The sequence below is a fragment of the Talpa occidentalis genome, unplaced genomic scaffold (assembly GCF_014898055.3).
Source record: "Talpa occidentalis isolate TD23 unplaced genomic scaffold, MPIMG_talOcc4v2.1 talOcc4.2, whole genome shotgun sequence".
NCBI classification, from domain to species: domain Eukaryota; kingdom Metazoa; phylum Chordata; class Mammalia; order Eulipotyphla; family Talpidae; genus Talpa; species Talpa occidentalis.
This window is the reverse complement of record NW_023602073.1, coordinates 42,333,314-42,348,124: the sequence shown is the minus strand read 5'-3', so window position 1 is coordinate 42,348,124 and position 14,811 is coordinate 42,333,314. Positions and strand designations below refer to the sequence as shown.

General features: G+C 44.6%; 1 long non-coding RNA gene across 15 annotated transcripts; it reads right to left on the bottom strand.

Annotated features, from left to right (window-relative positions):
- Positions 1–1,647: 1,647 nt before the first annotated feature.
- LOC119252086 (uncharacterized) lies at positions 1,648–14,801 on the bottom strand. 15 transcript variants are annotated; one of them, XR_008553144.1, is made up of 7 exons: positions 14,313–14,801; positions 13,915–14,157; positions 13,736–13,777; positions 13,468–13,573; positions 13,302–13,382; positions 12,981–13,065; positions 1,648–6,090 (listed from the first exon to the last, which is right to left on the bottom strand). It is a non-coding gene; the product is annotated as an uncharacterized LOC119252086 (long non-coding RNA). The 15 variants fall into 15 exon arrangements; XR_008553135.1 differs by having other exon boundaries at positions 1,650–5,284; positions 5,930–6,090; positions 13,302–13,573; XR_008553139.1 differs by having other exon boundaries at positions 13,302–13,573; positions 13,915–14,047.
- Between the last annotated feature and the right edge of the window lie 10 nt (positions 14,802–14,811).

Here is a 14,811-nt window from a genome sequence, read left to right as displayed (position 1 = left end):
TTGCTGAGACTCAGGATCTGTTTTTTGTTTTCTATATTCCACAAATGAGTGAAATCATATGGTATTTGTCTTTTCTTCTGCTGATTATTAAAAAATCTAAGGTCCATTCATGTTTTCACAACCAAGATTTCATTTTTTTAAAAAAATTAAGTATTCCATTGTGTGTGTGTGTATACACACCACATTTTATTCATTCATCTGTCATTGGTGCTTGGGTTGTTTCCATATATTGGCTATTGTGAATAGTGCTACAGTGAGCACATGTCTTTTTGAGTTAGTGTTTTCATATTCTTCAGGTGAATACCCAGAAGAGGGATTACTGATTCTTATGGTATTTCTATTTTTAATTTTTTGAGGAACCTCTATGCTGTTTTCCATAGTAATTACACCAATTTATATCCCCAACCAACAGTGACTCAGCAGTCCTTTTTCTCACCAACATTTATTGACTTTTTTTAAGATTTATTTTTTATTATGACTACAAGCATTGGGGCATAGGCCAGAGGTGTGGGGGGTGAGAGGATTCACCAGAGACAGAGTGGGGAGCAGAACAGGTGGATTTGACTGAAATACACTACTGAAGAGAACGGCGGGCAAGTCAGGAGAGGTCTGCCGCGCCATGTGGGTAGCTCCCTGGCCGGGGATCGAACTTGTGCTGCAGTGGCTGAGATAGTGTCATAGATTGCATCTTAACCACTTGCACCGCCAGGGAAGCCCTATTTCTTGACTTCTTGATAATAGTCATTGTAGCTGGTGTTAAGAGAAATCTCATTGTGGTTTGGTTTGCATTTCCCTGATGTGGAACTTGTTTTGTGTATCTGTTGGCCATCTGTATGTCTTCATTGGTGAGATGCCTACTTAGATCCTCTGCCCATTTTTTAATCTGGTTGTATGTTTATGTTGTTGAGTTGTATAAGTTGTTTATATATTAACCCCTTGTCTGACACATGGTTTGTAGATATCTTCTCCCTTCCGTTCATGGTTTGCAGATATCATCTCCCTTATTTGCCTGTTCATTTTGTGGAGACATCCACAAAAAACATCACTAAGACTGTTAAAGAGCTTTTAATCTATGTTTTCTTCTGTATATTTCATGATTTGAGTCTTAATCCATTTTGAGTTGATTTTAGTGTGTGATAGTGATCTAGTTTCATTCTTACATGTGGCTATTTTTTTTTTCTGGCACTATTTATTGAAGAGATTTTTTCTCCCTCTATTTTATGCTTTTAATGCCTTTGTCATAAATTTGTTACCTATGTTTGTATGGTTTTATTTCTGGAATCTTGATTCTGTTCCATTCATCTGTGTGCCTGATTTTGGTCCAGTAAAATAATGTTTTGATTACTGTAGCTCTCTAGTTTGAAATCCGTCAACTTGACACCTCCATTTTTGTCCTTTTTTTACTCAAGTTTATTTTGGCTATTTGTGTTCATATAAATTTCAGGATTTTTTTTTTTTAAGATTTTTTTTTATTTTATACTAGCACTGGGAGAAGAAGCGCGGGAGGGTGAGAGAACTCACCAGAGCCAGAGCGGGGAGCAGAGCAGGCAGAAGGACCGAAGTACACTGCTGAGGGGAGCAGCGAGTGGCAGGAGAGGTCTGCGCGCCATGTGGGACCCTCCTCCGGGCTGGGGAGCAGGCGGGGATTGAACCGGCGCCGCAGAGGCCGCGGGGAGCTTCGCAACCCAGCGCTCAACTGCTGTGCCACCGGGGAGGCCCGAAATTTTAGGATTTTAAAAATATGCTTCTGAGGAAGAAGGCCGAGAGGGTCTTAGTAGGCGTTAAGTTAAATCTCTATATTACTTTAAGTACAGTGGCCATTTTGACATTGATTTCTTCTGATTCAAGAGTGCAGCATGTCTTTCCATTTCTTTGTGTGTTCTCTAATTTCCTTCAACAGTGTTTTATACTTTTCAGTGTACAATTCCTTTCCTTCCTTGCTTAAATTTATTCCTATGAATTTTACACTTTTTGCTGCACTTGTGAATGGTATTGTTTTCCTTATTGCTCTTTCTGGTAGTTCATGTTGTACATAAACACAATAGATTTTTGTATGTTATGGCCTGCAACTTTATTGTTTCTAACAGTTTGTTGCTGTTGGAGTTTTTAGAGATTTCTACGTATAATACCATTTCATCTGTTTATAAGTCAGTATATAGGGCCAAGTTGTACTTCTTTTCCAATCTGGATATCTTTTATTTTTCTTGCCAAATTGCTCTGACCAGGACGTGTGAAATTATGTTAAATAACGGTGAGTTGAACATCTCCGTCTTATTCCTGATTTTAGAGGAAAACCCTCAACTTTTCCCAAATGAGATATGTTACCTATGGCTATGTTGTGTATGCCCTTTGTTATCTTTACGTATGTTCCTTCTGTGCCATTTTATTGAGTTTTTATCATAAATGCAGGCTGAATTTTATCACATGCATTTTCTGCACTTTTGACATGATCATATAATTTTTATTTTTCAATTTGTTGATTTACTGAAGCACATTGATGAATTTGTGTATGATAAACATCCCTGCATCCCTGGAATAAATCCAACTTGGTCATGGTGTATTTTTTTAATGTATTGTTGAATTCGGTTTGCTAATATTTTGCTGAGGATTCTTGACTTTGTTCATCAGAGAAATTGGCTTGCAGTTTTCATTTTTTGTGCTGTCTTTGGTTTTGTTATCAGCATTATGCTGGTCAGGTACTGCTTCTTCCTACACTTCTATTAATCTAAGCGGTAGTAGCACAAATGTGTGCAGTTTTGCTTTGTGGGCATTTATTATGATTTTTGTACTTTCCTATATTTTATTCAAATAAACATATTTAATAAAAGTTTCTTAGAAGATTTTTTTAATCTTCCCTTTTTCCATCACTGCTACTGACAGCTGGTTGCCTTAGAACTAGGCTTTACTGTTTCACAACCTGGCCTTTAATACAAGCAAACTCAATGCTGCTTAACAGTATCAAAGGAAATACTGAGTGGTTTCCTCATAGTAACATTGGGAATTTTCTATGTGAATTGGTAATAGGGGTCTTCTGGTGATTTTTGGATAGGGAGTGAGATGGTGAAAAGTACAATTTTGTATGTTTTATTTAGTAATGGCTATCCAAATGGATATCGGATGTAAAGATGTCAGTGAGGAAACAGAAGCTCAGTGTGAAAAGAAGAAATGCCTGAATTAGACTAATAAGTAAAATTATAGATGAGAAATTCAGAGACCCCAAACGTGAGATTCGCTCAGCAGTAGCTAGGGCTTGGTATGGCTGTGACAGGGGCGGCTGGATGGGCCTAGGCTCCAGGGTGATGTTAAAAGGGGGCCAGCAGGGCCCCTCTGCTCTTCCATTATGTAATGTGGGCATGGGGTTGGGGCCAGCAGACAGGCAAGGGCTGTGTCTTATGGAAGAAGCAGGGTGACTGGGAAGGTGGAAGTGGAATAGAAGCAGAAACTAGCTTAGACATAAAAATCCTGCAGAGCACAACAGCTATATATTGATATATGGGCTGTTCCAATGGTATAATGAGAAGTATAAGAGATATGAAGCTAAAGCTAGATATTCAAATCCAGAACTCCTACCATTTACTATTTGTGAGATTTTTAAAGAAACTACGTAATTTTTTCTAAACCTCAGTATTTTTCAGCTGTAAACAGTATGTAATACTAGAGTGTCATAAGGATTATTTTCTGTAAAGGAATAGCTAGGTTAATGCTAGGTATTATTATAATGTGAAAGTTGAATTATACTGTCACTTCATATATTTGCTTTTTATTTTATTCAGACTAACTGCAACATCCAAGAAGCCATGACAAAATTGCAATTTGATAGTGTCTGCATATCTGCTGGAAAAAAGTTTGAAGGCAAAGGCAGAACCAAACTAATCTGGATCAAAGAGCCTCTGCAATTATTGGGTTGTTGGAAAAGTCATGACGCATTTTTGCAACAGATGGCATGTTCGGAAGTACTAGGGTCATTTACATCTACGTTATTGCTAGTCACTTGACAGTTGGCAGTTCTAGCTTCATTCTAAAATAAATTGAGCGATTTGGTTAGTTTTGGAGATTTTACAACAAGTTGATGGAAGACCAAACTCTGCATTTTCACCATGTTTTACTGTTTTACTTCCATAACGGGAAGAACACACATCAAGCTTGTGAAAAGTTGCATAAATTTATGGGTACAGGGCCTCCCCTGGTGGTGCAGGCGGTTGAGTACAGCCTATAAAGCTGTCCGCAGCCTCTATAGCGCTGGTTCCATCCCAGCCGGCAGGCAAGTGTCCCACATGGCGTGGCAGACCTCTCCTGTCACGCCCGCTGCTCCCCTCAACAGTGTATTTTTTGTCAGTCTGCCTGTTCTGTTCCCCGCTGTCTCTGGTGAATCCTCTCACCCTCCTGCACATCTGACCTGTACCCCGGTTCTTGTATAAATAAATAAATAAATCTTTAAAAAAAAAGTTTACTGGTACAGTGCTCTACAACAGCGTCAGTGCTAGCGATGGTTCATGAGATTCCATGCTGGTGATTTTGATCTCAACAACGCTCCTTGGTCAGAGAGGTTGATGACGACAAAATAAAGGCATCGATCGAATTGAGAGATTGCAGAAACATTGAACATCCATCATTCAAGTGTTCACGACCACCTGGAAAAGCTGGGATATAGATGCAGGCTTGATTTTTGGGTTCCTCACGAACTTAAAGAAGTTCATTTGATGGCACATATAAACAGCTGCAGTAGCTCATTAAACGTGAAGAAAACAATCCTTTTTGAAGCAACTGAAAACTGGTGATGAGAAGTGGATTGTGTATAATGAGGTGCACAGTCTTGGTCCCAACTTGATAGTTCACCTCAAATGACATCAAAAGCAGTCATTCGTCAGAGGAAGACTATGCTCTCAGTGTGGTGGGATTTTAAATGTGTCATGTTTTTTTGAGTTCCTGCCAAGGAAATAAACAATCAATTCGAATGTGTAGTGTCGGCAATTGGATGGCTTGAATGAATCCATCATCCAGAAACTTCCAGAGCTTGTTAATGGTAAAGGAGTAGTGTTCCATCACAATGTGAGACCACACACAAGTTTGATCACCCATCAGAAATTACTGGAGCTTGGATGGGATGTGTTGCGGCATCCACCATACCCGCCTAAACTTGCGCCTTCACACTTCCACTTGTTTCACTCTCTTCAAAACTTGCGTGGTATAATATTCAATTCAGATGAGGCTGTAAATCAGCACCTTGTTCAGTTTTTCACTAGTAAAGATGGATCCTTCTATGAACGAGGAATTTTGAAGCTCACTGAAAGATGGCAAAAGGTTTTTGAACAAAGTGGGCAATATATCATTGATCTTTGTTCTTTTTTTTTCCCTAAAGATTTATGCATGTAAGGGCTGGGGTACAGGCCAGAGGGGTGGCGGGTGGGGGAGGTGAGAGCATTCACCAGAGACAGTGGGGAGCAGAACAGGCAGATCAACTGAAATACACTGCTAGGGGAGTACCAGGCGAGACAGGAGAGGTCTGCTGTGTCATGTGGATTAGCTCCCTGGGCAGCGATCAAACTCATGCTGCAGTGGCTGCTGATAGCTTCATAGTGCTGAGACTTCAATCCTTGTACCACCAGGGAGGCCCCTGATCTTTGTTCTTAATATAAACAAATGACATTTGAAAAGCAGAAAAAATATGTCATGACTTCCGACAACCCAGAGTTTAACAAGGTATGTCCAGGCACAAGGTGAAATATTTGGAGGATTTTAGAGGAAGCCCCCTCTCTTTGGAGTTTTTCCTTATTGTGCTGAGAATGCTTCACTGGATTTAGTCAATGGATGGTGTACTTGGATTTGTGATGTTGCTGCCTGCCTTTGGGCATTTGAACATATACTGCTCTAACATATTACTCAGGTGAAAAATCCAGCAATTTTCTGGGGCAGACATTCTGATACATACTTCCTCAAACATATGTCGGCCTCCCTCTGGCATATGATTCACTGCAATCTCCAACTTCATCTATTTGGTGATGGAAGATACTAGCAAGTCAGATGGCCTCTTGGGAGTTTCGCTTTCAAGTTCTGGATTGGCACTTTCACTTCTGCCAGATTGGACTGCTGCTGTTTGGTGGGAGAGTTTGCTGGTTATCTCTCTCTTTTTTTTTAAGATTTTTAATTTAATTTTAATTTTTTAAAAATTATTTTTAAAAAGATTTATGCATACAAGAGCTGGGGTACAGGCCAGAGGTGCAGGATTCACCAGAGACAGAGTGGGAAACAGAACAGGCAGACTGACGAAATACACTGCTGAGGAGAGCAGCAGGTGAGTCAGGAGAGGTCTGTCGTACCATGTGGGTAGCTGCCTGGCCGGCCGGGATCAAATTCATACTGTAGAGGCTTCGGATTGCTTCATAATGCTTTGCTTAACCCCTTGAGCCATCAGGGAGGCTCTGTTCTCCTTTAAGAAAATATTTGTAGCTGGGCACATGACTGGCTGAAATAGATTATCTTTTTTAGCATTCCTGCAACCTGATAGGACTATGTTATTGGGTCAATGAGATGTGAGCAGAAATTATGTGTGTAGCTTATAATCATACCCCCATCCTCTGTCCCCCCGTTTGGAACGCATGTGTTTTGTTAAGTCATCTTGGACCATGGGGCTATCAGCAGTTCCTTAGGGCAGTAATTCCCAAACTTTGCTGCACATTAGAATGACCTAGGGAACTTTAAAAAATCCTGGTGCCTAGGTTACATGGTAGGCCCACTAAGAATTATGAGAGTAGCAGGTATAGATATCAGTGTTTGAAAAAATCTCCAAGTGATTCTAATGTGTAGCAAAGTTTAGGAAGCACTGCCGGAGCGATTCCAGCATAGGACACTGGAGGGCCCACGTTGCTGGAAGCACTTCAGTCCCGGATCACCTACAAGAGGCCATCACGTGTCAGAGCAGTAGGTGTCCTGCTTGTTTAAGTCTGTTATTTGGAGTTACAGTCACTGGCCCTATCTACTGACTAACAAAGGTGAGTCACTCATTAAAACTGACTGTATTTCGTAGAATAATCTTGTTTTCATGTTGTGTTTTGCTTATTTATGCCATTCACTTATCAGGAAAAATTTTTTGAGACTCCCCCAGGAGTGTCACTTAGCATCATGTAACTGAGGCCCTTCGTGTTGCATGCATGCATATTCACTCCTGTCATTGCTGGGGGGTGTCCACTGCTGGCTCCACCGCAGTGCTCATTGCTGGGGGAATGTTTGGGTGGTTTCCAGTTTGGGGCTGTGATGAATAAAGTCATTGTTTACAACTTTTGGGATAAATACAAGTTTTTAGTTCTCTGGAGAAATACCTAGCCGTGGGCTTGCCAGGCTACATGGTAAGTGTATGTTTACTTTGTAAGAAACTGCTCCACTGCTCTGAAGTGTCTGTGACCTTTGGATTCCTTTCAGCAGAGTGTGGCAGTTCTAGTGGCTTAGCATCTGGGCCAGCACTTGGTATTGTCCGTTTCCTTTTTGTTTTTTGTTGTTCTGTGTTGTGTGCTAAGTTACAATTCATATAGTTTCTTTGATGAAGTGTCAGTTCATTTCTTCATTTGCAGGTCATGCTTTTGGTATAGTCTCTAAGAAATCTTTATCTAATTTTAGTAGGATCTAGTTTTGAAAGTATTATTTCATGCACAAATGTTGCATCAACAATATCACAATGATGAAACAGGAGTGGTGGAACAGGCTATAGGATGCAGGATGCTGCTCAAGAGCAAGGTCCTGGTCTTTTCATTGACAGAGAAGGGTGGGTCAAACTGAACACTGGATTTTGGGCTTTAGGGAGGGGGAGTCCAATGATACACACCTGACTCCCACCCATGGCTCCAATCTTATTAACAAGGCTCTCCTGGTCATACCTCAGATGTGTATCTTTTGTCCTAGTGCAATCAAGTGTTCTGCCCTTGTCTAACTTGAAAGGAGCCCTGTATACCCACACACACAAGAAAATTTTACATAGATAAACATCCACCCCCCCCATCACCCTCTTACTCTCCTGTGAGCCAGGTCATTTGCTTGTATGTAGTCATTAGTGTCTACTGTCATAAATACAGAATTTAAGACAGAGTGGGAGAAAAGATTTGAAAATCAAATCATGTATCTGATAAAGGACTTGTATCTAGAATTTATAAATGAACGCTTACAACTCAACAATAAGAAATAAGCCGATTTAAAAATGAACAAAAGACTTCACCCACGAAGAGATATAGGTGCCAAATAACTATATGAATGATTCTCATTCAATGATTTCCCATTATTAGGAAAAGACATAAAAAGTGCTCTGATATACCATTATGCACTTAACAGAAGGCAAAAATAAAAAAAGAGGGTAATACCAAGTGCTGACTCAGCAACAGGACCCCTCATTCACTGCTGGTACGATATGAGATGGCACAGTCAGACATAAATGCAGAATGGTGTCACTAATATGTGGAATATAAAGTAGCTAATAGATAAATATAAGCTGAAAAACTAACCCTTGAGAGCTGACTACAGAACTGACACAACAGGCGGGGAGAGGCTGGGGCAGGAAGAGAAAGAGGGAAAGAAGCACAATGGTCTGTGGTGGTAGAATGTGGGTGAGTTGGTGGATGCAGCATGGTGGTAACACCTGATGGGGGTACCTTATATTCCTGCTGAAAAAATAAATTTCAAAAAATGGCAGTGTCACTAGGGGAGATATTGGACAGTTTAATGTTTGTTTTTTTTTAATAGAGGCATTTATTTATTTGTTTGTTTGTTTGCTTGTTTATACATGCACTGGGTACAGTCAGAAGTGCGGGAGGGTGAGAGAATTCACCAGAGCCAGAGCGGGGAGCTGAGCAGGCAGAAGGACCGAAGTACACTGCTGAGGGGAGCAGCGGGCGGCAGGAGAGGTCTGCGCGCCATGTGGGACCCTCCTCCAGTGGCCGGGGAGCAGGCGGGGATCGAACCGGCGCCGCAGAGGCCGCGGGCACCTTCGCAACCCAGCGCTCAACCGCTGCGCCACCGGGGAGGCCCTTAATGTTTTTTTAAGATTTATGCATACAAGAACTGCAAGTATGTTGGGGGGGGTGTGTGGTGTGGGTGTGGGTGTGAAGGATTCACCAGACACAGAGTGGGGAGCAGAACAGGTGGATCTACTGAAATACACTGATGAGGGGAGCAGTGGGCAACACAGGAGTGGGGTGTGTGTGTGCGCGTGCGCGTGCGTGTGTGTGTGTGTGTGTGTGTGTGTGTGTGTGTGTGTGTAGGGATTCACCAGAGACAGAGTGGGGAGCAGAACAGGCAGATCTACTGAAATACACTGATGAGGGGAGCAGGGGGCAACACAGGAGTGGTCTGCCAGGCTATCTGTGAGTTAGTTCCCTGGCCAGGGATCTAACTTGGGCCACAGTGACTGGCGACAGTACTAAGACTTTAACCCCTGCGCCACCAGGGTGGCCTTTGACAGTTTCTTTAAAAACCAAACACAGACTGAGCATACAACCTGGTGATCACTGTCCTATTTACCCAACTAATTTGAAAACTTAGATTTGTAAAAAAACAAAAAAGCCTGCATGGAAGTAAATGCTTATAGCAGAACACACGTTAAGTGTGAGCTGCCCATAGTGCCTTCCTTCCAAAGGCAACAGCAACTAAATAAATGAAAAGTAGAAGTGGGTATTTGTACAGTTGATGTGTGAAGGGAGAACAGCACTTAACCGCTGTGGTCTTTTTTCCCCCCAAACCCATCATCCATCACAGAAGACCTCAAACCGAGGCCATTATTCCTGAGCAGCTCAGTGCCATCAAAGCAGGAAAGTCTGAGAAACCGTCAGCCAGAGGCGCCTTAGGCACACATGGTCGGGGCTTCCTGTGGTGTCCTGGGTGGGATGTCGGAACATAACGAGGATATTAGAAAGAATTAATGAAACCCAAATAAAGTGCGGAGTTTAGCATAAGTGCATCAGTATTGCTTCCTTAACTGTACAAATGACTGTAGTCATCTGAGATGTTAGCAGCTTGGAAATGATGTGGGCTATATAGAAACTACTTTTACCATTGCAACTCTTCTGTAAATCTAACAGTATTTATAAACATGCTATTCTAAAAAATAGCCCTCAAAAAAGTTACAGGTTAGAAGGAAAAAATGAGGCTTCAATTTTCCCAAATACTGCTATCAAGGGACTGGAGAGAGGGGTCCTGGGGAGAAAAGCTGGAAACCTCACACCCAGGGCAGGCTCCGGAGTCTCCTCTCCTCTGAGCCTTGCTTCCTCACAGAGCATCTCACCCCCAGGACACCGCCCTCCAGGACCCCCAACTCTGCCCACCTCAGCCCCGGGCCCGTCCTGGCGGCTCCACCAGAATCCGGAACAGCGCGGCAGCGCCCCCGTGTGGCCACAGGGCTGAGCACAGGAGCCCAGAGCTGCCCTTTCTCCTGCTCAGCCAGGCCCTCCCCAGGCTCCCTGGGCCCCCACCGGCAGGACAGGTCCACTGTCATGTTAGGGGTCCTTAAACTTCCAAGTGAGTGAGTATGTGTACAGGCCTCAGGGAAGAGCCAGGTGTCCAGGTCGTAACAGCTGCCTCCCAGGTTCTGGGTGGGTCCCCACAACAGTTTCCCTTAATCTCTTTGGCTGGAACATTGGACTCCAGAGTTGCTGTTACTTGTTCCTGCCTCCAGGGATGAAGTGCTTCCTCCTGGGAGTCAACTCTAAATTCACCATCCCTAGGGTGAGGGGAGGGGCTGAATAATAGAATCTTAGGTTCTATTCTCGACTTTGAGTCTTTATGAGCATCTGGGTGCTCCTGATCATCACTCCTGAGCTCACTGAAGTGGGGGCTCCCTGGTCTCCATGCCTTCACATGTTAACAGTCAGCTCTGCGAGCCTCTGCTTATATGGCCCAACATGGGAGGGGGGGGGCAGAGCTTGGTTCTGCTCCTTTCTCTTTAGTCATCACTCTCTAGGGGACCATTCCATACTGAAGACTTAAAATATTATTTACATCACATCACCTCCCAGATCTATTTCCAGCTCAGACATTTCACCTGTGCTCTAGACTTGTTTGTCCAATTGCCACCATCATTGTATTTCCATAAATCTCAGCTTCAACTTTCCTAAATTGAATATCTAGGATGCCATTTCCTCAGATATGGCTCTTCTGGAGGCTTCCCCATGTCACTGCAGGCTCCAGCTCTGCCTGCATATTATGAAATACTGGGTGTCATCTTTGACCCCTTTCTTACAACCCAGCCGTAGGAAACACTGTAAAGTCCATTTCTAAATATACAGAGATCCAATCACTTCCTATTGTTTTCCTGCTCACCTCCCCCTGCCCCAACAAAGGCACCAACCTGTCTGTCCTGGAGCCTGCACTGGTTTCTCACATTTATCTTTCCACCTCTCACCCTTGGATTCTGCAGAGCAGCCAGACAGTCTTCTAAAGAGAAGTCCCACATCTCTGTTCAGAAAGGTCTTGTCAACCCACATTTTACTCAGAAAGTTAAGCCCTCTCAACATCCTGAAGGCCTGAATGATCTGGGTGCACACAGAACTCATCTCAGTAGCCCTCTGCTCCAGCCAGCCAGGCAGCCTCCTTGCTCATCTCAGCCACACAGGCTCATTCCTGCCTCATACATCTGCACTGAAGGTTGTCCTGCCTGGACAGAACTTCCCTGGACATCCTTGTGGGCAACATGTCCATCAAACTTTTTCTCAAAGGTCACCTTAGTGAGGCCCACACTGACCATGCTGGGAAGACAGCCATCCTGTCCCCACACACTGACTCTGGGTCATCTTCCTTCACCCCTTTCCCACTTGTAGCCAGACATGTCCCTTATTTACTGTCACAGTCTCCAGTGTCCCCTTCCCACTAGGACACATTCTCACCAGGCCAGCAAGTTGGGCCTATTTTTAGTTCATTGAGTTTTCCTAGATGCAAAAATAGCCTGTTACTCATATGCCACACACAACAATTATCAGTTCATGAATGATCAGTGTAGAGCACCTCCATGTTCTAGAGACAGTGTCTTTAAAAACGTGGCCTTAGGTTACATGCTACACACACCTCCACTCACAGTGACAGCAGTGCCCCCCACCTCCCGCTGCTGTCCCAAGTGCTGCACCCTCCCCAATCAACCCTCCTGCACACCCCAGCACAAGAGCACATTTATCACTTCAGAAAAGGGGGTCCTAAGTTTATGGGTACCATTTTTCAGCCACTGTGAATGTTCCTATGATGCTACTTTATCAAACCCTGGGTTTGGATCAAAGCAGCAGTGGGGTTGCTACACTTCAGGGCAGGGCTAGAGGGAGAACCTACAGAAAAAACTAGAAATGCAACATGAGCTTGTCTAAGATGAGAAACTATCTAATCTTATCCTCCACTAATATCAGAATTTGGTCTTTTAAAAAGATGTAGAAAAGAGGGCCTCCCTGGTGGAGCAGGAGTTAAAGACAGCACTATCAAGCTATCAACAGCCACTGTAAGCACGAGTTCTATCTGGCCAGAACAGTGTTCTAGAATCTGGCCAGGGAGCTGACCCACATGGCACAGCAGACCTCTCCTGCCTTGCCTGCTGCACCCCTCAGCCGTGTGTTTCAGTAGATCTACCTGTTCTGCTCCCTTTGTCTCTGGTGAATCCTCTCACTCCCCTGCACCGCTGGCTTACACTCCAGTTCTTGTATGCATAAATAAATCTTTAAAGAAAAAGATCTGGAAAAGACAGAAATAATCCAGAAAACGGTCCTGAAATGAGGCCAAAATCTAATGAGTCTGAAAATTAGTCTCTAACACCAAACACTACTGTGAGCAGGGGCTGCCCTGAGCTTTGTGGGAACAATGACAGATGCCTTAGGCACTGTCAGAGACAGGGACACCCCGAGGACATGGCGCCTGGTGTCTAAACATGAAAATGAACAGGCATGAAGCAATAAAAACCAAAGAAGCAAAGTGTAAACATGCAAATTGTGAAGACTGAGGGCCCAGCCCTGATGTGAGCTTAGGCTGACCTGGCGATGCATGTTCCTGGAGACAGGACAGGCCCAGGTCTTGTCTGAGTCCCTGTGATCAAAGGTCCTGCTAGGACAGGTGCTACTGAAGGACAAGGACAAAGGAGCACAGAGATGACCAGTTTTGAACAGTGACCACAGAAAGCCCACAATGCACTGAGCACTGACTAGACACATCCCCCTCGGCTCCTCACAGTCTCTCCTGCCCCTACCTGCACAGACTCAGCACAGTAAACATGGATTCTAGAACCGATTTACTAAGAACCTTTTTTGGTTACCCATCAAACCAGCATGACAAGATTAGAAAAAATAATTTCAAACCTGGATTATTATTTCATCAGGGAAGTAGATGTTATTCTTCAGGAAAAACACAAAGATGAGTAGAGAAAGCCTCGGCCGCCTCTGCTGGAGCAGGAAAGTCATCAGGGAGAGACACAGGTGAGTGTCGGGAGGGGCCTGGTGGGCAGGGCCAGGCCAATCTCCTTACCTCCCCACATTATGCTTATGTGACCCCAGATACATGAGGATGCCCTCTGCAACAAGAGAGACCGGAGGGATCTTGAAGTCACAAAGTGGGGGTGAGAAGGCTCACACTGTGAAGGAAAATAATCAGGAACAAAGTCAGGGAATCATGTAAGTGTCGACATTCTCTATAGTCCACCGCATCCTCAGCATGTCCCCCTGACAACTTCCCCATAACCTGGTCCCATCTTCTCAGCCCCAGTCCCTCCCACTGCAGGCCTCCAGGGTCTCACCTTTAGCAGCTGTGACATCAGAGTTCTGGGCACTGTTGCTGCCTGGGGGAGAACAAAACAGAACCTGGTTAGAGCCACAGAGATGAGACCACAGGAGGATTGATGTGGGTGACTCCCCCAGGGGCTCCATCTACACTGTCCCCAGGGGCTCAGGGACCAAACCCCTGATCCACACTTACCTGCAGACTGAGTGTAGCTTCCTCCTTTTCACCTTTGGGAAGAAACTCCATGTGAGACCAGAGATGAGTCAGGCCATGAAGTCCTAAAGGAAGCCCTGAATCCTGGACCACAGGGGAGTTTCCAGAACTGTGACTGAAGACCAAGAGCAGGACCAGGAGATATGAAGAAAGGAGTCTGACAATCGCAGGGAGTCAGGTCCCATCACCAAAATTATGAAGGTGAACAATTTGTGATTTACTTTCCTAAGTGTTTTACAAAGGAGAGCAGGGATAGCAATCAGCTTCACACTGGGCAACACATACATACATGGATGGTATTTTCCACTAACCAGGCAGGGAAAATTCTCCCCGGGACTTGAAAGCCCCCAGTGGACAAGATCCCCCACTCCCTTCCCCACCTGAACTTCTTCCTCCACATCACAGCTGCAGCCATTGCAGCTCCCGTGAGCACAGCTCCAAGGACAACCAGGCCAGCAATGATGCCAATGGTGGGGACAGAACACTGAGGAGGTGCATAGGGAAAGGAAGGGGAGACTCTGAACCCAGTTCTCCAACCTGACTCTTTGAAGTTCTCCAGAAGGGATCCTGAGCAGAGCCTCTGTGCCCACGTCCCCATCTCAGGACTCGGGCTCCAGCAGCCCCTCATGCTGCACACGGCACGTGTATCTCTGCTCCTCTCCAGAAGGCACCTCCACAGCTGCCCACTCCTGGAAGGTTCCTTCCCCCCCCCAGACCTGGTCTCCACCAGCTCTGTGACAGGAGTCAAGTGAGCCAGGGGGGAGGTAGGAGGCCTGCAGTCCCTCTTAGCTGCTGCGCACTGCAGCTTCTTTCCATTCACCAGGTGTCTGCGCAGCAACTCCACGCACGTTCCTCCAGGTAGTTCCTGACGCGCTTCCG